The sequence below is a fragment of the Ictidomys tridecemlineatus genome, chromosome 2 (genome assembly GCF_052094955.1).
Source record: "Ictidomys tridecemlineatus isolate mIctTri1 chromosome 2, mIctTri1.hap1, whole genome shotgun sequence".
Taxonomy (NCBI): Eukaryota; Metazoa; Chordata; class Mammalia; order Rodentia; family Sciuridae; genus Ictidomys; species Ictidomys tridecemlineatus.
The window spans coordinates 103,707,817-103,732,200 of record NC_135478.1 but is presented as its reverse complement, the minus strand read 5'-3'; the positions used below and the strand labels follow the sequence as shown (position 1 = coordinate 103,732,200).

Below are 24,384 nucleotides of genomic sequence, written 5' to 3'. Positions count from 1 at the left end.
AGAATCATGCCTCAAACACCCTCAGACACAGGGAAGAAGTGGCCCTGAGACATTGTGTGTGCTGTTGAGCCCCCATGCCCCTCCCCAAGTTTGTTCTCCCTTGCTTTCCTCTGGTGTATCCATTGCCTTCTGCTGTAATCATCCCCAGTAGCTCCTTTAATTATGAGCTTGCTTGCGACATTCCTTTGGCAAGAAAGTGTGAACATGTCACCCACAGTGCCCATGAGCTTATCCATAAAAAGAGATTTCACATTTAGACCTACAGTTATCCCATCTACTGGACCCTAATATTTCGTGAAAAGATGATCTATTTCATTATATGTTTCATTGCTTGGACTAATAAAACACTTGCCACCGGGGGCACCTATAAGAAACTTAAAAAATTGGTCCTCATCAACTGTCATGTATTCACTCTAGCCTCCACAGAAGTCCAGAATCTGTTTTTGTATCGCTTCCTTGCAAATAATCAGTTATTCATAATTGATGTTGACTTAGACTGTGACAGGCTGCTTGTTTCTGTCAAATCGAAAAGATTGTTTGAATACAAAGCAAACATTTCCTTCTCTAAACATTTCCTGGGTCCTGTTAATTTATGTGCATTATTTTCCAGGGGTACTTTTATGGTTGGTGGCACATTTGATGTGGGTAAATAATTAAAAATATTTTATGGGGGTGGTCAGAGTAGAGAAACAACTGAATTCCCGGTGAAGTCACACAAAACCGCTGGAACCATTCACATTATTCAACTCAGAAAAAATAGTGTATTCAATGATGTTTAGATGCATGGGGCTTACAGAAAAAGAACTCTGGGATGAAAACCATGAATTTATTTTGTAGATATGAGCAGGCAAATTGCAAGCTCTGGAAAGGACACAGGTTTTAAGTTTTCTGTGGGTGACTTGAGAATAAATGGGGCACGGAGGCTTCCATCTCATGAATGAGGCCCAGTGGTGAGCAGGTGGAGAGGGGTTTGATGCTGGCAAGGTCCCACGTGCCATCTCACCAAGGGACAGTTAACATCCTCAGGGAGATGTGAATCCCTTCAATGTATCAGGCTGACAAAAAAAAAAAAATTGCTGAGCTTCAGAGAACATAACTAACGCATCATTTAGAAAATATTTGACGCTAAGGCTAACGTCCCACTTTAGAAACCAGAATAGCGCCTTCTAATGTTTTGGTTAGAGAAAAACTGAACAGAAACTGAGATCTGTAGAGTTTTGGGAGAAAAAAGGTTGAATTATTCAGTGATTGTATCAAAGTGTGTGCTCACACTCAGAAGCAGCCATATACTCTGGCTACTTGTTCCTTCAGACCTGGGAAAAACTGTCACTTTAAAACACATTCAAGAGCCACCTGCATTCAGCAGGCAGTTTTTGAGGCACAGCTGTGGTCAAGGTTTTCTTTATTTTGAAGTAACACCCAAACAAGAGGGATGACCTTCTCTCTAGTTAAGATGGAGCTCACCAAACATATTGATGTGCAAGCAAGAGATGTCACCGGGTGGGTGGGTGGGGTACCGAGGGGTACTGTGGGGTACCGTTGGGTCCCCTCGTTTAGGCACCAACATCTCCTGCTGAGGCCAGTTGCTGCGAATCCCATTGTGCACAGGTGCAGGTGGGCATCCCTGAGCCTGGCAGCCACAGGGCTAGGCAGCTCCATCTCTGCCCCTGGAGTGTGGCATCCCCAGAGCTGGGCTGCAGGATTGGGGTGAAAGCCGTATCCACTCTGCTTGTGGATCAGCAACTCTCTCTCTCCTTCACCTGTGCAGACAGAGGCCTCCACTCCCTGCTCCTCCCCACGATGGAGAGGGAGCTTCCCCCGCACCTCAAGATGGAGAAGAAGGCTTTGCTCTGGAGAACAGGTAGCTGCTGAGGGCCCATCTTCTGAGTGGGGGTCCCCCAAGCTTGTGTGTGGTTGGACCAAAAAACACTGGCCCCAGCAGCTTCCCTGGGCTCCCTGGAACTGATGCTCCATCCTTGGCCCAAGGTCCTTGTCACAGGGTCAGCAACTTCATAGGGAATCAGTCCATCCCAGGGTGATGTGCACTGGGGAAATTCCTTTTTATGACACAAAAGTTTTTTTTTTTTTAAGGAATAATGGAACTCTTTTTTTTAAAAGTTATATTTATATACATTTTAGTTGTTGATGGACCTATTTTATTCATTTATTTACATGTGGTGCTGAGAATTGAACCCAGGGCCTCACACATCTAGGTCAGTGCTCTACCACTTGGCCCCAATCCCATGCCTGAAAGGCTTCGTTTTTAAGAAAAAAAAGATGGTGAAATCCCCGTACAGGATACAGGAACTGTTACATTTCAAATGCTTACATTTTCAAATGAACACTTGTAAACATGAACATATGTCTATGTACTTGTGCTAGCTACATATAATTATACCGCTTGACAAATGTTGATTTCCAGGTCTCTGCAGACTTTGGGACTGGGCATATGCTTCTAGGGGGCTTAAGGACCACCAGCTGCCTCTCCACATCCTTCTGGGTGGCTGCTAATGACAGCACTCTCTGTGGCAGATAATGCCTGTGTCTTCTTTAGACACTCTTCTGAGTGGCAGACCCCACCCACCTGTCCTCCTGGTCCCTGCCCCCAGCTCCTGTTGCAGAGGGATCATTTGACCATTTCTGTTTTCTCTGGCTCAGAGAAGAGCATGGCAGAGTCAGAGAGCCTGGGATCCCCTGCCCTGGCTAGTGTTAGTTCTGTGTCCTGAGACAGATCAAGTTCTCTCCACTGTAAGATGGGTATGACCATAACCTCGAGTTCAAAGGATCATTGCATAGAATTAGTGAGATAGCTCAGAAAAAGCTATAATCACAATGTCTACTAGTTCACCATCACTCAGTTATTATTGTATCATTAAAATATATACTAAATAAATATTAAAGTGTATTAATATAAATCTCACTTTTCAAAGTGAATAATATATGCATAATGTTTATATTTACCATGCATACTTGCAAAATTACATATATATTATTATTTATTTATAAATACACACACACGTCTTTCTGAAGATAACGAACTGTGAATATACCAAAGGACTTAGTGCCCTGCTATGTGTTTGTACTGGTTAACAAGAATTTTGTCACAGGGAACATTGACACCAAATTCTGTTTTAAAACATAGTTAATGGGCTCTCTACAGCAATGACCACATCTATATTTTGATTTTATCATAGTGTCACCTCAGATAAAAGGGGAAACTTCACTGTGGCCAAGAGAAGAACTGAAGGTAACAGTCATCGATTTCAACATACCATCCCAGCATGGCTTTTTTTTTTTTTTTAACTTCTTTCTTTTAAATTTTTTTGAATCTGAGACCAATGCATCAAAACACAGATTGGGTGGATTTAACATTATTCTCCATGCATTTCTCTGTTTTGATATCTCAAAAGTTCTGAAATGACCTGTCAATCGCTCCTCTGGTCAGGACCTCCCTATTGTCACATCCACAGCATGCAGATGGTCTGTAAGGATTCTGTCATCTGAACTTCAGATGTGGAGGCTGCTGTCGTCCCACATCTGAGTAGATTTCCTCCCCAAGTCCCAGGACGGTGAGAACAAGAAACATCACACACACAATGTGCATTGACCTTGGCAAAGGTGCAAGACGACGCCTGTGGGTGAGATGGGTGCTGATCTTCCCGAGTGAGTTCACTGGCCCGTGAATCAAGCTGAACACCCTGGGTTCCCTCCTTGGGGTACTCCCATGGGAAAGGCTGTTAAAATCTCACTTCGACCAGGTTCAAGGACCACAAGCAGCCCTGAGGCCTTATTGCAAGGAACCTCTGCAGCCCTGGGCCAGGAGCGGCCAGGAGGGCTGAGCGGTTCCTCGCATCACCATTACCACTGGACTTCGCAACAAGACATCAAGGGAGCATGAAAGTGCCCAGGACCACAGGCAATCTGCTGAACCCTTGGGGCAGGACACAGGAGAGGCAGAGTTCTGTATGGTCACGGTCAGGTCACCTGCATCCTGCCTGTGTGAGGAGCTGGCGTGGGAGAGGCCAGGACACAGGATCCCTGTGGGTGGCACTGACTAAGAGGGTTCTGGTTTCCTGGCCTCCTGTGGGAGTTGGGGCTGCTTACTCCAGAACTCGGCTTGCACCACCAGATGATGGTGAGGGAGGCCCACTCTGCGGAGTTCAGGGCACCTGCCTTGCTGCTACTAAACACAGGAAGAACAGGAGAAAAGTTTCTAGAGTGTCTTAAAAATCCACCTAAAAAGTAAAAAAGGGGAGACAAACATCCAGATGGCTGTTCCCAACTTACCAGCCCACACGCAGCCCCAGCTGTACAACGCCACACTCGCCACTCACCCCATTTTCTCTGCCTTCCCCACTTGCTACTCACACTGACCCTCCAGAGTGGCCGCAATTAGGCTCTTTGTGTGAGATCTCATCAGCTGAACCATCCGGTTTTTCTCTTAACTCTATTTCTCTTTTCTTAGGGAACAAGATAGCAATCACCGTAAAGTCAAAAGAAAGCATAAGTAAGAGAGAAAAAAGTATTGTCAGAGTAAAAAATGTGCAGCTTCAGAAAACACAGAGAGAGGCTATGCAATTTAAAAAACAGGCCCAGTTTAGAATTCACAGGGGTGAACGGGCAAGGCTAAGCCCATTCTCCATTCCTGCCTTGTGTTCTTTCTGTCTCTGTGCTCTCTGTGCTCTCTTTCCCTCCCTTCCTTCCTCCTTCATACCCTGATTATCCAGGAAGGAAGGAAGGGAGGGAAAGAGAAGAGAATTAGCAATTTTTCTTATAGTTTTTCTTTTAACTTTGTCCAGTAAATTGTGAATTGAGTGAGTGTAAAGCTTGTATATGTTTCAAATATCCCTATTTTTCAGTGGTACTGTTTCTATGAGGTGAGTGCAGCAAACTGTGCTTGGAAGTGCTCAAGATGAGCCTGGGGAGGGGGTGCAGGAGTCCCTTGAACGGCTGCGCTAAGAGCATCCCTTGATTCAACAGCCAAGACCCTTCCTTTGTCTGAATGGGAGGACTGGAGAGACCACAGGCACAAACCATTTTGGATTCCATCCAGAAAATGCAGATCGTACTTATTTATGTCTGCGTATTAACTATTACGTGCTGTGAGCATGTTTAGACCTATTGGTTGATCCCCATGTCTGGTGTGCAGAGTGCAGCCAATAAGCAGATCTTTGAGGTGGGAAGTGCACATTATGAGACCCCGTACCTTGGCTTCCGGAGCCTGCTGGGTGTGCTCTTTGATACAGAGGAACTTATGTATTTATCAGACTGAACAGAGATTGATATCAAGCCAGTCGAGGCGAACAGAACAAAACACTGTGCAGGTCTTTCCTTCTGTGCTTGCTCTTGATTTTTCTTTTCCCTCAGAATGCCTGGCTTTCCTTCCAACTCTGATCTACTTAGGAATAAAGAAAATGAAACAAGGAATCAGGAACTAAATATTTAAACCTTGATCATCATGATTTTCTGATTTAAGGTCATAAATGTAGAGGAAGGGTCCCTGTGGGACAGACAAGATAGACAGTTATTTTAAGGGACTGAAGATGACCTATCTAAATGATTCACTCCAAAAAATCCCTGCAAGGTGCTCCTCTGGCCCTCGACTCCAGCAGAATCCACAGCCCTGACTCCAGCTCCAGACCCAGGGCCACATGGCCAGGCATCCTGGGTCTCAGTGCTGACCACAGCAGGGGACTTCCAGCCCCCAGATCCTGGGAGTGTGCATGCGTGTGCGTGAGTAGAATTTCAAAACAGCAAAACTGATTGAGTTATTTCAATCTGCAAAATTGTAACTGCCCCTCTTTCAAATGCACCAGTTCATGCTGTTTTTATTTTTTTAATTTATTTATTTTATGAAGAGTGGATCTTCATAATGAAATGATGGAAACGTCTCAAAACATTTGGTGTTTCCTTCAAATAGGCTTCCTTCTTGTAGTTGAAATAATCCTTTATCCATGAATTTACCAGTTAACATATGTTGACAAAAACATAAATCATGCTTCTTATTCTTTACGAATTCACAGTAACTGAGGAGAGAAATTAGGCAAACGTAAAAAAAAAAAAAGTAACTGCAGATCCTATGATATAAAATAAGATGGTAACTTACAATTGATGGTGTTTCAGGCTCAAATGAAGTATAGTGATTATTAAGATTGAACAGCTGATTTTAACTCAGTAAGCCAAACGGTCTACACCTGATATTCAGGGAGTGTATGGAGAGGATGGGAGGCCCCTGGAGACTTCCTGGAGGAGGTGGATTTCAAGCTTGAATGCAGGGTGATGTTTATTCCTAACTGTCCCTCCCATGTGTCCTGGGGCGCCCAGTCCCTGCCCACAAGGCTGCCTCAGTGCAGGTCATCTCTGTACTTCCCAGGTGACCTGTCCTGGCCCTGTGCCCTCTCTGGGCCACCCACCCAGGTTCTCTTGGAACCAGAGGGGACCTGTCTCTGTGACCTGCTCCTGCCCTTTCCCCTCAGCTTCTGCCCCAGAAGGAGGTGGGGTCCTCTGATCTGCTTCTCCACTTCCTTGGGCAGGATTCCTTTTGCAACATGCCTGGGTCGGAGTTCCCCATCTCCAGGAGAGTCTCAGCGGGTTGCATGCATTGTGCCACATTAGTCCCCAGCATAGGGCCACCGTCCAGTCCTGCTCCTCAGGCTCAGCCCTCTCTCAGCCACTCGGCTGCCCTGGCTTTCCCGGTATGCAGCCGGCACCTGCTCACTAAGCCAGCTCACTGCGGGGACATGTGCCCAGGTCTGCAGGCAAAGCTACCTTTCCTGGCCTGGGCTTGGGGCTGGTCCTCTGCACACCTCCTGCTGGAGGTGGGATGGAGCCGGGCATCAGCTCTGTTCCTATGAACCCAGCACCCATTCTCTGCTGCCCCACCTGGCTCCCTCCTGGCCTCCAGCAGGGAGGGGGGTCTCATTGGTTATCAGGAATAACCTTTGAAATATCCACATGGACATCGCCGCCTGTCTCAAAGCTCACTGAGGAATCTTCCATTGATCACTTGTCGGTATCTGAACTAAGTTCGTGAAATGTGCTTGTTTGCTGCCCATTAATGCTAACATCTGACATTTAAGTCAATAGAGTGATCCTTGCTGCTCACTAGGTCCCAACATGAGGACTACCCTCAGAAGGTCAAATGAGGTAAGGCGTAGCATGGAAGCATTAGAAATTCCACCCTCCTCAGCCACACAGGTTGCGCACTGCTCAAACAACAGGCACTCTTCCCCTGCCAGTAATTTAAAAGATGCCTCCTAGTGTTGAGTAAGCAGTGACATGAACAAGTCTCTGAGGTGGTCCTAAAGGGTCATTATTGCCCTTGTTCTGTCAGTAATCCAGGTGGAATTTGGTGAATGAAAATCTAAGTTCAGCATAGCAGATTCAGCTCACAGGTAAGAAACTGAAGTTATAAAACCGCACACAGTGAGCTGGTGCAACCCTCTTCCCCAGCCTCCCCGACAGAATCCATTTCAAACCAACTTCAAGCGAGGCAACGTAAACGTTTAATATCTAGATGTCGAATTAATGATGTAAGACTGAAGTGCAAACCCATGAATATCCTGTGGTTCAGTCTGAAAGAAGGATTCATTTATAATGGAGATGGTGTATAGCACCCCAATTCACAGGAACCTTTAAAAGGGGGATTTATCGCTGAGTGTGGCAGAGCATGCCTGTAACCCCATTGACTCAGGAGGCTGAAGTAGGAGGATGGCAACTTGGAGGTCAGCCTCTGCAAGTGAGTGAGGCTGTGCCTTCAAATAAAGTAAAAAGGCCTGGGGGACGGGTGGCTCAGTGGTAGAGTTCCCCTGAAGTCAATCCCCAGGACCAAAATAAATAAATAAATAAATAAATAAATCCATAAATAATATAAGGTTGATGATTAGGAGTTCTGAAGAGTAAGGGAAGTCAAAGAGGGTGGAACTGTCCCTGGTCTCACCCCTGGGCAGCGGAGGGTTTGCTTTGATGCTTTTCACACTCGTCACAAGGGAGGCCTCTGCCAGGAGCTGGCATGGAGGTGTGTAGCCGGCGTTCCCTGGATGTGGTGCTGGACGCCATGTCTCAGTGATGAGAGTCTCACAGCAGACCTCCCGCATGAGCTGGGCGGCCCCAGGAAGGCAGGACGGATTCCTGGTCAGACAGCACAGTCCTGGGTGACCACTGGAGAGCACAAGCTGGCCACCTGGACACCACTCCACACCACGGGAGTGGAGAGATGAGAAGATATTCATCCACCCAAAGCACTGTGCCTTGGAGTGTGACTCAAAGCCCCATTCTTAAAAATGTCAGGCATCTTTAAAAGAATAATTGCCATCACATCCCAGTTATGGGCTGGAAGATTTATTAGTGTTTTGTTTTCACCCCAATACACCAAATATTTATGAAAATTCCCTGCTACGTAGAGTAACTCACCCAATAAACAGGCATCAGAACATAATAGAGTAAAACGTTGAACGCTGCACACCACCCAAAGTCCTTTTAAAACCTTGTAAAACCTCTGTCAAGAAAATGCACCAAGCTTGCTTTACGACCTTCTCTATTAGGTATCAAAATGTTTGCAAATATAAAAGCTTTCATGTAGGAAAAAAAATCATTTCTTTTTCTTTATGGGTCATTTACTTGTTGGCATGTTAATTTAACTGGGAAGGGGGTGTGGGATATTTACTCTGCTGTTTGATATAAATATGTACAAGGCAGAGATATTCTTCCCATGCATGCATGATGTTAGAATGCGGAGCTTCTGCCCTGCAGGCCCCAGCAAGGCCTGGCGTAATAGCTGCACTATTGACCCTTCTTCTGGAGGAAACTTAGGTTCTGTTGTTCTCCATGAGGTCACCCAGTGTCACAGTTTGGATCTGAGGCTTCTCCCTAAAGCTCTTGTGCAAGACAATGAAAGGCTGTTCAGAGGTGAAATGAGTACATTATAAAAGCTCCAATTAAATCCACAGATATGGATTCACTGAGTAGTACCTGTGGGCAGGTAGGGCATGGCTGGAGGAGGCGGGTCACTGGGGATGTTCCTTTGGGTTTGTGTTTTGTCTCTGGTGAGCAGAGCTTTGTATGCCTCCTAGTGGCCACATCCTGAGCTGCGTTCCCCCACCATGCCCCCCCACCCCCACACCCCCACCATGGTATCCTGCCTCACTCTGGGCCCAGAGCTATGGAGCCAGCTGACCATGGACTGAAACTCTGAAACCAAAATAAACCTTTTCTCTTTTCCATTGGTCTTCTCTGGTAACTTGGCTACAACAATGAAAACCTAACCAAACATCTAGGTACTAATCTAGATACTAATCTCTTACTGTGTTTGAAGAACCAAAAAGAACATCTTTGTAAGGTTGGAAAAATATGAAAAAAAATCATACGTGTAATAATATGAATGATGATTTTATTGCTTGGATCCTTTATACACTAGGAAAAAGCTGACTAATTGTCTTTAATCTTCTACTCTCTGATCCTCTGTGCTTGGGTGGAAAGTAAAGAGGCGACATCTTAAGTCCACATGGCAGCCAGTCATTAGATAACCCCAGATCTCCAGCCTGGATTTAGAAAGTTTGGATATAAATCCTGACCTTACCACTCACTTGTCCTCAAACCAGGGAACTTCCTTGCCCTTTCCCAGCCTCAGTGCCCTCGTCTGGAAAATGGGAAAACCAATGACCACTGAGTGGATCCCAAAGACAAGGCAGAGAGGACACTCAGGTCAATACTTTTTATTTGATTGTGTTGGCACTGGGGGTGGAACCAGGGGCTCTTAAACACTGACCTGTATCCCCAGGCCTTTGTATTTGGTAATGAGTGGAGAGAAGGCCCTGCCTCCTCCTCCCCCAGAATAACCCATGAAGTATCCGGGACTCATTTCCTAAAAGCTGAAGGTCCATACAGTTGGAGTTGGGGCTTCTCAGGTTTTATAATAACAAGACAAGTGATAAGTTGTCAACTAATTGTCAGACTCTACTGGTGACGAAACAGGCAATTGGGAATGGGCTTATGAAATTGTTCTGTTTATGTCCAAAAAGACACTTTCCAAGTCAGGGCCATTTTTTTATCATAGGCAGATGATTTAAGGCCCCCATATTTTTACAAAGAGTGCAGTTTCTCTCAATTATAAACATCAAGTACCAAGCATCCAATGTCATTCCCCCACTAGAAAATCACATATGGCTTCCAGCTCATGAACTGCATGCCTCATGATCTTAAAGACACCTAAACTGCATCCTCCAGAGAGCAGAGTTTAAAATCTGAACCCATAGAGACAAAAAAGATCATTGAAAGAGACTGAAGTTGGATTTGCAGCTCGTGTGTTAAGATGTCCATGCTGGGGACTCACAGAACCCTGGCCTCAACTCGAATTAACGCTAGACAGGTGCTTCTGAGATGCTATTGGGTAGAGCAGGCAGGAACACCATACACCACTATTGCTTTCTATTTTATGTTATGATCATTTCAATATTATTTATGTGCCAGCAAATCAAATTTTCCCAAGGGTTGATTATCTTAAATTAGTTTCATAATCTTCATTTCTTGGCTCAATCAAATCTTTTCCTCTTACACTTGGCAAAATGTGTATTGACCCCAGATCATATTAATTGACTAGGAATTGTGCATGAATAGTGGTTGGAATTACTGCTAGTTAATTGGATTTGCAACCGTTCTTAGGCCTGTGAGTGCCATGAGTGGTCGATGCTCCTACAATTTCTTACTTCTCAGCTCTGCCTAGTCCCTGATACTGAAGGGACAGGCTGTGTCCTTGGCCCTGATCCACACAGCAGGCCAAATGGGAGAGGCTGACTGTACAGAGGAGACAGGTGGAGCTGGAGGGTTGGGGGCTGGAAGAGCAGGCGCTAGTCCCACCTTCCTCACTCCTCAAGATCAAGATCATGTGATCCTCAAACCCTCTCTTGAGTGCTCCTTCCCAGTGGGCATGAGGCAAAGTTTCCATTTCACAACACTCTTCACTCCATCAAGCCCAGAAGTGCTAGGCCTCCTCCCACCTGGGAAGTCCCCTTCCTTGGCTTCAGAGTACCCAGTGTTATTTCAATAAGGTCTTACAGCCACCATCTTGCTTCCTAGAAATCAGTGTAAGGTCACCTAGACTGCAGGCTGTGAATCTGTCTCTTGAATTAACTGTGGTCCTGGAGCCCCAGGGTTGGAAATCTTGCTGCTCAAGGCATTTTCCTCTAACAGCTCTGTAAAGTGGGCAGCAAAATTAATAGCTGGTAGTAAAATGGTCATTTGTGGGTTACTAGATGTAGCCAAATGAAGGCTGATGGTACCAGGGATCTGCTGCAGGAGGAATAAAGTATTTCTCAGCAGGACCCAGTGGCTGCCCCAGAGCTCACTGCATGCAAGGAGTGACTCTTGGGCAAAGTCCAGTGAGGGGCCACATCTAAGCCTGACTGTGAGTGACATGAGTGAGCTCCCAGCATTGTGTCAAACCCACCCTCCAGAGGTTGATGGAGAACCTGCTCTGTGTGGGGCCTTGTTCCAGACATGCAGATACAGATGAAAACCCCTGTCTTCCAGAGCGTGTGCTTGACAGGAGGGACAGAGAAAATCTAACAGGAAGAAAAATGTATATAAACAAAGCAAGAAGGCCATTAGGAAGTCTGGGTGGTGATGGAAATGTTAAATAAGGGAAGTAGGAGACTCTTCTCCAGGAAGGAAGCTGCAGAGCACTGAATGCTGTGTCCCCCAGCATCTGTTGGAGTCCTGGCCCCACTGTGATTGTTTGGAGTGGGGATGTGGGAGGTGAACAGGTGGAGCCTTCCTGATAAGCACAGCATCTTCATAAGGAGAGGCAGAGAGCCAGCTCACCCTCTTTCCTCCATGGGAGGACACAGCAAGAAGAAGCTTGCCACCTAGAAAAGAGCCCTCACCACGACTGAACCATGATAGCAGCCTGGCCTCGTATTTCCAGCCTCCAGAACTGTAAGAAAAGAAGTGATTATCATTTTAGCCACCAAGTCTACAGTGATTTGTCATGGCAGCATGAATTAAGACAGTATCACTTGAACAATTTAGTGTAGTAAATCTGAGAAGGAGAAAAATAAACATGATGATGGCAATGATTGTGGTGGTAGTGATAATCATGATGGTGGTGATCATGATGGTGATGGTTATGATGGTGGTGGTGGTGATGATGATGGTGATGGTAATATTGATGATCATGATCATGGTGGTGATGCTCCTGCTGATGGTGATTATCATAATGGTGATGATGATGATGGTAATGGTGGTGGTTATGATGGTGGTGGTAGTGATGATCATGATGGTGGTGGTGAAGATGATAGTGATGGTAATATTGATGATCATGATGGTGGTGGTGATGATGGTGATGGTAATGGTTATGATGGTGGTGGTGATGATGGTGATGGTAATGGTTATGATGGTGGTGGTGATGATGATGGTGATGGTGATGACCATGATGATACTAGTGGTGGTAGTGGTGATGGTGATGGTGATAATTATGTAGTCCTTACTATGTGACAGGTATTCACAGTTGATCTCAATTATTCTTCATTTACAGGTGATAATCTAAGGGGCAAAATCGCACATTAATGAGTGATAGACAGGTATTGGCCTAGCAGTCTGCTCCAGCATCCAAGCCCAAGTACAAGGTCAGGTTTTCTTCCAAGAACAGAGAAGGGGCTATATTTTGTCTGGAAATATGTGAACAGGGCTCAGGAGTCCCTCTGTGGCCTGTTGGCCATATGGCATGAGTAGTCATGAAGATTTTCCCTGCTTCTTTGTCAGTATCTGGGGGGATACAGAATTACTGCTTTGCAGGGCTGTTTCCATGTTAAAATGAAATGTGTAAATACAAAGCTCTTAAAGGAATTACTGGCACATGGTAACTACTCAGTAAACTACTTATTATGAGCATTGCCTTTTAAATTGTTGTCAGGATATAGGGGAGAATAAGCCGAGCCGTCCTTGGAGGAGAGGGGTTAGGAACCACATACGTGTCATCTCCAAGGAAACTCTCACAAGCTCATCTATCACATTTCTCAGGTTTGCAGCCAATGAATGTGTGCAGGGAAAACAGCCCTTCTCTTGCTCCCATCAGCAGGGAGTGACGGCATGCACAGACAGGAGGCAAATGAACAATAATGGAATCTTGTGGTTGTCCCAAAACGTCCTATGGGGAGAAGCATGTGTCCCTGTGACCCACCCTGTGGGCAGGGGGAGGTAGGGGTTCAGGTGATGAATCTGTTGCTGGGTCCCAGGAAGCTGTGAATGGTCACTGTCTAGACATCTCCATGAAAGTTCTTGTCATTGTCATCATCCTTCCTGATTTAACGTTCATTTTTGTTTTTTTTGTTTTTTTTTTTTTTTTTTTTAGTTCTTAATTCACTACTAAGTTACGAGGACTCTTGTGGAAGCATGGGACATGGAATGCCTGTCTTGGAAACAGCAGAGTTAATTGCACACATCCACTGGCTAATACTTAATGTTTTAGGTAAATGCGATTTCCATACTAAAGATCATTCGTGTGAATGTATATACACATTTATGTGTAGATTCCATTTTTATTTGTAAAAGTTGTTACTTCTTCTTAACTCTGCTATGTAAGCTGAAAATTATTAAAATTCTTCATTCTATTATTGACTCTGGTTTTGTTTTTTCAATGCTAGGTATAGCTCTCAGGGCCTCATGCATGTGAGACAAGTGCTCCACTACTGAGCTTCATCTTCTGGCTCCTGCCATGACCAACTCTTTCTAGAACACATCAAAGAGTAGTCCTAAGAGAAAACTTCTGAATCCATCAACAACTAGTTAAAAGCTCTGCCATTTTATCAGGAGAAACTTAGAAAAGTGCTATTTTTAAAAATGCTTTAGAATTCAATTTCCCACAAAGTCCTGTGATTACTTTCAGGATCCAACCACAGGGAAAGATAAATAGGAAAAGAAAGAGAGAAATGGGGCAATGAGAGAAAAGGAAAGGGGTTCCGCCCAACAGTATTGACTTTGCATCTTATAAGAAATAAAAGTAATTTAAAAGCACATTATTGGGGCTGAGGATGTGGCTCAAGCGGTAGCGCACTCGCTTGGCATGCGTGCGGCCCAGGTTGGATCCTCAGCACCACATACAGACAAAGATGTTGTGTCCGCCGATAACTAAAAAATAAATATTAAAGTTTTCTCTCTCTCTCTCTCTCTCTCTCTCTCTCTCTCTCTCTCTCTCTGTCTCTCCCTCTCTAACTCCCTCTAAAAAAAAAAGCAAGCACATTATTTTCGGTGATAAATTGCCAAGTTAACGCAGTCACATAAAGAGACACAGGTATCTCTGAGGACACTGACTGCAGTCAATAAGACGGCTGTACAGACTGCAAGAGAGCTACATGCCGGAAGTCCCTGTTTTTATAGGGGCATCTGTCTTAGGGGAAAAAAAGAAGATGTAAATTAAACATAAAAAAGAAACTCTGCAGGTGAGGTCAAAGGTGAGTGTTCTGCATTGTGTGATCAGAGGCCATGTGTTCTGTGTTTGGTGACTGCCCTTCCTGTTTGCCTTAGCAACTTGACACAGCACACATTCCGTTTCTTGGGTCAGTGATCACAGACTGCTTTCTGGAGCTCTTCTGACTTCAGGGCACTGGAGGCAAAGCCATGCCACTGACCATGGGTCAAATCTCACCTGAAGGGTCAACAAAATCCCTCAGTATTACAGCGGGCTCCTTTCCCACAGGCTGTTGCCCCGAGGACCTCAGTTCCCCATTGCCTATGGCCCGGAAACCTCCTTGGGCTCAGAGACTCTTGCTCTCTCCGCAGTGCAGCTCACAACCCGGCACCTGGATTTCCTCAGGGTGAGCAACTGAAGGAATGAGCCCTCAAAACAGAAACCACAGTATTTTTATATCCATGTCAGAAGTGATGTTCTATTACTTCCACTGAATCGCATTCATTAGAAAAAGTCAGTAAGTTCAACCCACAAGACTCAATCTAACTGCTTTGAAAAGACTTTTTTTTTGCAATGAGTCTTAGAATATTTTATACAGTACAATGATCTGGAGATTGAAAGCAATTCTCCAACACTTGAAGAAGCCTGATTTGAAGTCTGACAAGGAAGGGACTTTATTAGAGAAGAATGAGTTATGAGAGAGAACCTTGTCCCAAGTCACCTTATTGCTCAGGAACTAATTACGGAGTGTCTCAACTAGCCACATCCACTCTGTTCCATAAAATGCTGGCCTCGCAGTGCTGTGGAGTGTGTGAGCAGTTCCAGTTGCTATCACAGTTCATGACTTTTTAAAAAGTGACTCATTAGGCAATTTCCCTAGCAGCTCCCTTTCAATGACTCCTGGGACTCCAAGGAGAAAGTCTTTTGATTCCAGTGCTACCTCTGTAAAGCCTCTCTTCCACTAGAAAATCTTCAATTCACAAGGGAAAGCAGGTCACAGGCTGAGGCCTTCCACAGGTAACCAGATCTGAATAGGGTTTAGTATTATCTAAGGGAGAGATTTAATCATTGTCTGGGATGAGATACTAAGTTTTCTTTTCCTGGTAGTGAAGGAAAGTTTCCTTTTAAATATATTTACTTAAGGGAAACCATGAAGCATAGGCTGAGGTTGCTTTCTTTCATTGAATACTGAATTTATAATAGACTCACATTATTAGGGTGAAATGAAGAGCTGCTTCTGGGTGCCACAGTCTACTTGTAGCAGGCTACCACCCACCTGCCCCCAGTGGGTGGCACTTCAGGATACTTCCTAAATCCTCAGCAGCAGCTCTGCATTCTCAGCCTCCCAACAACATTAGTTTCTTTCCTTAGGCTTCTGGAAGCATCTGTGTGGGCCCCATGGAGAGTCTGCCATTGTGGACCTGAGTCTTATGGACTGAGAAGATCGGGAAGCTGGATACTGAGGTAGCTGAGATCTTCCGGTTCCCTCCCTTAGGGACATGTCATAACATCTCTGGCTTGGGAGGCTAACGGGGTCTTCCACCTGAAATCCTTAGGTAATCACTTGGCAAGTGGTTGCAGAAGGAAAACACTGGTCTACAATGAAGTCAGAAATCAAAATAAAGAGCACTACAGAGTTTTGCCTTTATTTTTAGCGTTACAGAACCACGAGAAGATCTATCATATGTCCCAGAATAATGTACCTGACTTCACCTTCTGATGTTCTCAAGTTGTTCCTGGCGGGGAGGGAAATCCCTTCTAGAGAAACTCAAACTCCGTAACTCACAGGCAAATTGAGAAGTGGCTCAAGTTCTAGGGGAAGTGAAGAATCCTGGCCTTGGATGAGGGAATGGGCTCTCCAGGGGGGTGGGTGGGGTCTTTGTGAACTGAAAACCATTCTTTTTTAACTTTACATGTTCTCATTTCCATTCTGTGTGCCTTCTAAAACCAGACTATGTTATCTGAGCCATTATCTATGCAGAAATCTCTCTTGGGCAAAATTCTGACTTAATTTCCACCCGGGATGACATGTGGCCATATCCACAGGCCCATCGGGCCCATCACATCTGAATAATTGTGGTTGGACAGATGTGAGGTGGCTCGGTCCCAGATGCTCCTCTAAGTGCTATTGTGCATGTGGAAACATTATCGATTGTACTTTTAACGTTCAGCAAATTGCCTCCACATTTGCCCCAAGGCACACATATGGGTCCAGTCAGTGGCTGGTGGGCATTTCAATCTTAGCGCATAAGTGAAATTTTAGCCTCCTGTAGATTAACTGGGGGACCCTGGAAATATCTCAGAGTATCTGTCATCCATGTCAGTTCACCAACGACCACAAAGAAGTCCAGGACAGTTTCAATACACAAACCCAGGGGCCAGGGCATTGGGTCTACCAGTTGTCTGCCTCTAGCTCAGCACACCATAGGGTCCATTTGTAGTGTGGCTGTGATTCATGCAGATAAAACGTATGTCTTGCTGTTGGAGTCAGTTGCATTTGACTGGATCCATCAAGTTATTGTTCTGAGACTAAAATACCTCTGACTCATAACTTTGCTTTTGTTTCCCATGTTAAATGAGTGCAATGTTTATTTCTAGCCCTGTGCTGGTAGAATCCTCCCAGCAATATCAGAAGATGGAGGAAATGAGAGGCAGCCAGCCCAGCACTCCCCTGACATCCCTTCTCATTTCACCAGCCACGCTGCAGGAACAGAACAAACCTCGCAGCCTCCTTTCCGTCTCTAACTAACCTGATAAATGATAGGAGCCTCCCATCCCCAGCAGTTTTCATTTAGGATGGGTCTCATTTCTGATACATTTCTCCCCAAATTCTTTGTGTTGTCGATCCACCATGCAGACACCTTTACAAGTCTGAGATGTCTGTGCTGTCCTCTATTTACAGCAAAAAAATTGCTGGCTCCTGAGTGCTCTGTCCTGCCCATTCAATTTGAACATAAATACAGGTATTCGCTGCAGCAGGCAGTTATGATAAACCACAAAACTGTCAAAACAAACCAGCAGCCCTGTCTGGGAATTGTGTCTGCGTCCCTTCTTGTTCAGCCTCAATTTTCTGCGTTCACACACCCCACAGAAGTGCCCCAGCCAATAACCTCCTTTCTTCCCCAAAGGAAACACCCTCTTCCCCAGAGGAAACAAAACCTAGAGAAAAGGTTAGCCAGTCCTACAAACAATCATGAAAACACAGAGGCAGAGCTTCTTAAATGGTGTTCCTCTGGGCCACACTGTTCCTGATGGTGGAAACCGATTCTGGACACACAGAGGGAGTCCTGGGTGATCACCTGCCTGCAGGTTTGGTTGCCTCCATCCATGGGTCCTGATGGGTAGCTCACTGCCATGTCCTTTTCACCCACTGGTGGATGTTCCAGCCTGGGGAGGGACTCCTGCCTCTGAAGCCCCATCTGGAAAAGGAGCGAGGCTATAATGGAGCTGTCAGGAGATGAGGGTCACAGCTGCTGCTTCTGTCCTGCCCTGTCCTTTCCTTTTCAAACTTCTTTTATTCTGTGCCATCCTTGTCTGATCCCCCTCTTAGCTGGAGCTGTTTAAATCTAATAAGACAGCCTTTGCACAGTGAGTAGTTGTCACTTTCTTTCTTCTCCACATCAGCAGCGGGGGCAGGAAGATACAATGACAGCCTGTATAGCCTTTGCTATACAGACCATAGCAAAGATCATGTCTGACTTGTAGCTGTTGTATTCCAACAGCAGGTGGTGATTTAGGCAGAGTAGGTGATCAGTAGGTATTTTATGAATGAATGAATGAATGAATGGAATGGAACGGCAGTCATTTCCTAAGCAAGTCCTGAAGCCTTAGGAATGTTTGTTTGTTTAATAAGATGTTGGAGGTGAGTTCCATATTGGTTTAGAAAGTCAGAGGTGTCACCAAAGTCCCAGGCTGTCTCCACCCTTCCAGCCCTCTAACCTCAGCACAGTGCTTACTCAGAGTACCATGATGGCTGCCAGGACTCCAGGCATCACCTCCTTACTGTGCAGACTTAAAGAGGGTAGAAGTAAAGAAAGCACAGTCTTCCTCCCATTGCCTTTGCTTTTATTCTGGAATACAAAGCTTGCAACAACTCGAAGAGGGCCTCTCCGTGCTTCTTAGTAGCCAGAGCTGAGATCTGTGCTCCATCCCTACCCTGATCACTTACCCAGGGGGATGAGATCCTATGATCATTTTGGCCAATCATGACCGATTTCTTGGGGCTGATGCTGCTCACCCCGTGGGCATCCAGTGATGTCAGAAACAAAGCAAGGAATGCCGCTCCTGGGGCTGCTCACAGTAAGGCAAATGGTTCTCTGTGTGCTTGAACTGAAGCTGGTAACATCAGGAGAGCAACCATGAAGTGGCTATTTTCAGATACACAATGGGCAAGTCTCAGTAAGCTCCTCCCGACATTCACCTCCCTTATACTGAGAGGAAGCAGTCAGAGGTATTTTAGCCTCAGAACAAGTATTTCTGCTCTGAAACCTCAAGCAGACAGTAAAATCTATGTTCAAAAATTTTAAACATAACTATCACATGATCCAGCAATCCCACTACGAAGCATCCATACAAAGGATGCGCTGTCAGTACATCAAACAGATGTTTCTACCCCCATGTTTACTGTGACACTATTCAGGACAGCCAACAAATGGAATCCCCTAAATGTCCACTGACAGGTGAATGGAAGGGAAATGTGATAGATACACAACAGAATACTAGTCACCAATAAAGGAGAGTAGAATCCTATCATCTACAGCAATTTGGATCATAAGGCTCCACGAAATAAACCAGATGCAGAGGCAAATACTGCTTGCTTCTAATCCTACTTGGGCTCTGAGAAAGCTGAGTCATAGAAGCACAGGGCAGAACAGTGGTTACTACAGGCTGGGAAGGTTATGGGTCAGGGAAAGACAGGGAGACAGGAGTTCACAGCACAGAGACACAGCTTGCACTCGGACGCCACGTGCTTACAGTTAGCAGCACCCTACGCTACCGTCAGAGCATCGGGAGGATTTCCAAAGTCCTCATCACAAGCCCAGGATAAATTGGTGACAGATGACCTAAGGTCCTGAGTCCATTGTTGCACAGAATAGACACATGCCAAATTGTCACCCTGACCCCATGAATAGGTACCATTATTATTTGTCAAGCAGAAAATAAATGCAAAATTTAAAATAATCAAAATACAATGCTTTTATGCCAAGGCTGCTTTTATGTCATACTTGTCCTCTTAGAGAAGTGATAATGGTGGGTAATTTGCAGTGTAGATGTCATTTTCTCTTAAAATACATGCATTTAAGCAAAGTGAGTGTGTTGGGGGATAATTCGAATTAACATAAACATTCTATATTGTAATGTGGTATTATGATGGATATAGCAAAAGTCAATAGTGTTGCTTAAAATGCTAATGATTAGTAAATGCCACATGGAGGAAAGAGGGAGAGACAGTGTGGGGACGCAGGCTTCTAGAACGTTCTAGGACCTACAGGAGAGAACTGAAATTACCTCTAGGATAATCCCCAGGAAGCCACGGGAGGAAAGTCTGGGCGCTTGGTGTGGAAACTTTCCGCAAATTCTCCAAGCCAGTCTGAAGAAGACCCCAGAGTCCCCAGCGGTGGCAGGTCTTGCTCACTGGCCTTGGTTTGTCATCGTTGCTCGGTGTCACCTGGAACACCTCCTGGAGGCTCTGCTCTCTGCTGCCATACTGACTTTTGTTTAGGAGATGTTTGAGACGTTGGAGGCTGTGATTAAGGACATACAGATTTCTTGACTTAAAATTTGTTGCTAAAGGGACAGAGGACCCACAGTGTGAGACTGCGGCACAAGTTGGTGGCTACTAGACCTCCAGTTCACTATTTCAAGGGAGTTGCAGCAACAGCCAAAACTTACTGTTTTGGCCTAAAACACTCTTTCTCAGTTCTTTCTCAGTTCTTCCCACTATCCAGGAGAACAATTTCGTTTTGAGGAGAGGAAGTTTTGCAGTTCCAACATTTACTAATGTTCATTTTCAGCCCAGGGAAACTGGGTCTCCAGACCAGAATGGGGAGCAGGTATCAGACCTGATGAGAAACACAAATGTGTGCTGGCTGCATCTGTACCTTGGGCGGCAACGTTGGGAGAAGGCCACCCGAGAGCCCCAGCCACAGATGCTCAGCTGCGCCCCTGAGGAGCAACCTGCAGGGGCAGCTGGGGTTTTCCAGCCAGAGGACTATGTCACGGGGCCTCTGTGACTCTGCAGTTGTGCTGGCCTTTCCCTGGCAGCTGTGAAATGGGGATTCAAATATCAGATCCTGAGACTTCAGCCTCCCACGCAGGAAATGAGGTAGGCATGCTGTGTGGGCAGGGGTGAGCCTCAGGTGTGCATGCACACGCTTATCCCTGCCTCCACATATGCGCATTCCCTCACACAAAAAGGTGCTCACAGAGGGCACAGGATCACATAGTCCCCTTGCTGTTTTGGAAGTCGAGTCTCCAAGAAAAGAGAGCCAGTCCTTCTGGAAGGAACACCAGCTCCAAGCACCTCAGAGGACAACAAGCACCACCTGACCAAGGAGGAAGCCGAGCCCCTCTGCTTGCAGCAAGGCCCACGTCCTGGCCAAAGAAGTCCCAGGGGCTGCCCAGTCAGCCAAGTGCTTCAGGACCAAGGGACCCAGAACGAACGTGTTTATTAAAGTTTGAACTATTAAATTTTGAAAAGAAATTTGATTTTTACCGTCTTGTAGCTACAATAATTTAAATAAGATTGATGGAGGCTAGAAGCCAACTCCCTCAGGGACTTGATAGTGAAGAACCTTCATTATCCTCTGGGTGGACACAAGCGGGGACCTGGTTTTATGTTTGTCCCTGTGTTTATTTTGCTTTAAGCCATTGTAATGTTCTGGCCTTCTGCTCCTGCTCACTTGGCTCTGCTCACCACATATTTAGTCAGCAAACTTACAACATGACCCTCTTAACTGTCATGAATTGGACATCAGGACACATGAACTGCGATGGGTTCATAACCTGAAGAGAGATGCGGCCACCCCAGGCTATGTGGAGACCATGGGTCATCACAACTATGAGATGGACACTGCTCCTGCTCTCTGCACAGTGGGTGCCCTCTGGCCAGGACACCCTGCACCAGATTCTGATGCCCTTCACCCTCCAGAGCAGAACTGATGGGGACACTGGGATCCCCTACCCTTCAGGGGCCTCAGCTATGTGTCTGAGCTCAGAGTCTGAAGTCCATGTTGACTCTGTCTCTAGCACAGGTTCTGGGCAGCACCTCGGGGCCAAAGGCCACACTGTGGGGCCCTGAGTCCTCCTCAGCGAAGTGGATGTGGATCCGCCTCGTCATCTCTAAAATGGGGATCAGGAAGGCCCACCCACAGGGTCATGAGGATCAATGCTGAGGTCAAGGAATGTCACAGGGCATGGCACAAATGTCACTGATGTCGATTTTGTGAGCAGTGCCACTTTCCTCCCTGGCCCAGAGACTGGGAGCTCCCCAGCAGTGGAGAGCCAGGATCCTGGCTGGGCTCCCCGGGGCCTGCTCCAAATGCCCCTCCTGCCTCCTTTCTCCTGTTCATGGAGGGTTCATCCAGCCCAGAGCTGCACCCCACAGGGAGCCAGGCCAGCTTGAGTTTCAGGACCAGGAAACGAAGGGCTGAGGAGCAGGTGTGGGTCCCCCAGAGCCCAGGCCCCGCTGAACGTCCCCTGGTGCTACCCCAGGATGCTGCCCCCTGTTTCCTGCTGCCTCTCTTTATCAGATATCAATCTGGATTCTCTAATTGTGGGATTGCTCCTGATAAGTTCAAGTGAATGTTTTCAAGACCATTTTTGTACCTGCCGAACACAGCAGTCCTGTGTGCTGGATGGGGGACAGTCTTGGGCAGTAATTCTGAACCTCCTCATCCTCCCATCCAGCAGCTGAAGGGCCTGGGCTTGCACCCCTGACCCCTTATTGTTTTACTGCTCCCAATCCCTTCCCTCACCCCATCAGAACCTCAGATGCTTCCAGAAGTAAGTGGCTGGAGTAAATTCACAGTGAAGATGTTGACTGATACAGTTTAATTGGTGATCTCTCTCCAGAGAGACCAGGAATAAAAGGTCTTTCCCAGGGCCTGGCCTGCAACAGGCCTCTTCTCCTTGGTGACACATCCCACATCCCATAATAGTTGTTGAATATAGAAGTAAATGCCATGTGATCCAATGTGACTGAAGAAGACACTGATGGAGGATTCTATAAAGCTTTTACACACACAAAAATAAATAAATAAATAAAGGGAACAAAGTAAAATATTGTCTTCATTTTCTGCTTCAGAATATAAATAGATGAGAATGTGATGTGAGGAGCTTTGACAGCTATCTTGTGACCATGAGAAGAGAAGACAAATACACAGGATCAACCAATACACCATGGGTGTAGTAGAAGGACGAGAAGAGCTCGGGTCCTTGGGACCTGGGAGACCGATGAACCAAGTCAGAAACTGCCCAGCCTTCTTGGCATGTAAAATCATTATCTTTCTTGTTGAAAACCTTCCAGTTGAATATTCTGTTATCATCAAAAGGCAGCATCTAGGGTTTCACAAAGGAGATGAGATTTGAAGTGTGAAATTTCAAAATCTTTAACTCGAGTGGAGAAGACAGACAAGGTTTAGATAACTTCCCCAAGATCCTAAAAGTGCAAAACCCAGAGTATTGCCCGCTAGGCACACTGAGTTGTCTTTCCAGGATGGGAAAGTGGACAGTTCAAATGAAAGGCCACCAGAAGCAGACGTGACATGGTGTGCAAAAATGAATGGCTGACTTCTTCCACTTCCTGTGGCAGGAGAGGTTGCTCTAGGCCACCATGGGCTGGATGTTCATATGGAGAACATACCAGAAGTGTCAGCACCTCGTTGTCCACTTGGGAAATGGCCCTGTGAAAGCGCCAAGCTTCCTTCACTAAGTGTAAGTACAATTAACTGTTTTCCAGCCCAGAGACATCCCTCCTTCCCCGGCACCCCTGCCAACGTCAGCGCCCAGACCATTCCCGTGTTATACCCATAGCCCCGCCCAGTGGCCACTCACCCGGGAGAGCAAAGCACTGTGACGACTCCACCCCTAGTGGCTTCAATGCATGCCTAGCGCAAGGATCGCATTAAACCATCGCTCCGTGACAGATGGAGAGCACATAATTTGGACCATCAAATGGTCCAGATTTTACCCCCCTCTTGGGTTTAAAAGAGTAGATGGGAAGGACGGGCATGGCCGATCCCAGGCATTGCTCATTGGAGCAGCTGACAGCCACCCCACACTGCTTCCCATGTGAGTGACTCCCCCAGTCACAAGGAATTAAAATGGCACTCTGGTTTCCTCCCAGAGACGACCCAGGCCACTGCCACCAGGCACTCGGCAGGACGGAGCCTCGCTTGCTGGAGGCAGACTTGAGAACCAGCCACCTCATTTCTCAGATGAAGTTCTAATGAAGTCTTCACTCGCTCATGAGAGTGCGCTCCCCGGCTCCCCCTCTTCCAGCTCTTGGCCATCTGACACTTCTGCTGGGAAGAGACTCCTGAGCATGGGTGGGTTTCAGGACCTGCCTGGGCATCTCAGCTCCCTTCTCCCGCCCAGTCCCTCTTCTCCTCCCTCCTCAGTGCGGGGCAGACATGAGGATCTTCTCATCAACTTTCATACTTGCACAGAAGTGTCTCAGCATTTCAGCTTTGAGGTTTGAATCAATTTTAACATTTAAAATGGCCCCAGCCCCTCCTCCAGCCAGTGTTTTGCGGGTGACATAAAGAGATGCTGAGTCGCCTGTCTGTGAACCCCACAGCATGGCAGCCCCATCCTCCATGTCCAGGTCACAGCCAGTGGTCATCGCCTTTGGGTCAGTGGAGACAGCAACGTTGGGGGCCAGAGGGCTGGAGTGCTGGTCACGGGTCTCCACAAGCCCATGGGAGAAGTGGTCCAGGCACTCCTGCGTGACCCATGCATCATCAAGCAAGTGTCAGCTGCAG

At 46.3% G+C, this 24,384-nt stretch overlaps 1 long non-coding RNA gene across 4 annotated transcripts in view; it reads right to left on the bottom strand.

Moving 5' to 3' along the window:
• The window catches only part of LOC144375284 (uncharacterized), a 66,939-nt gene that overhangs the window by 12,338 nt on the left and 30,217 nt on the right, over nucleotides 1–24,384 (bottom strand). For 2 of the 4 annotated variants that reach the window (XR_013434912.1, XR_013434910.1), the window contains exon 2: nucleotides 19,910–22,960. The exons of 1 other annotated variant lie outside the window; for it this stretch is intronic. This is a non-coding gene — a long non-coding RNA (uncharacterized LOC144375284). The remainder of the gene's footprint in view (nucleotides 1–19,909; nucleotides 22,961–24,384) is intronic. One more of the 4 variants, XR_013434913.1, reaches the window with a different exon arrangement.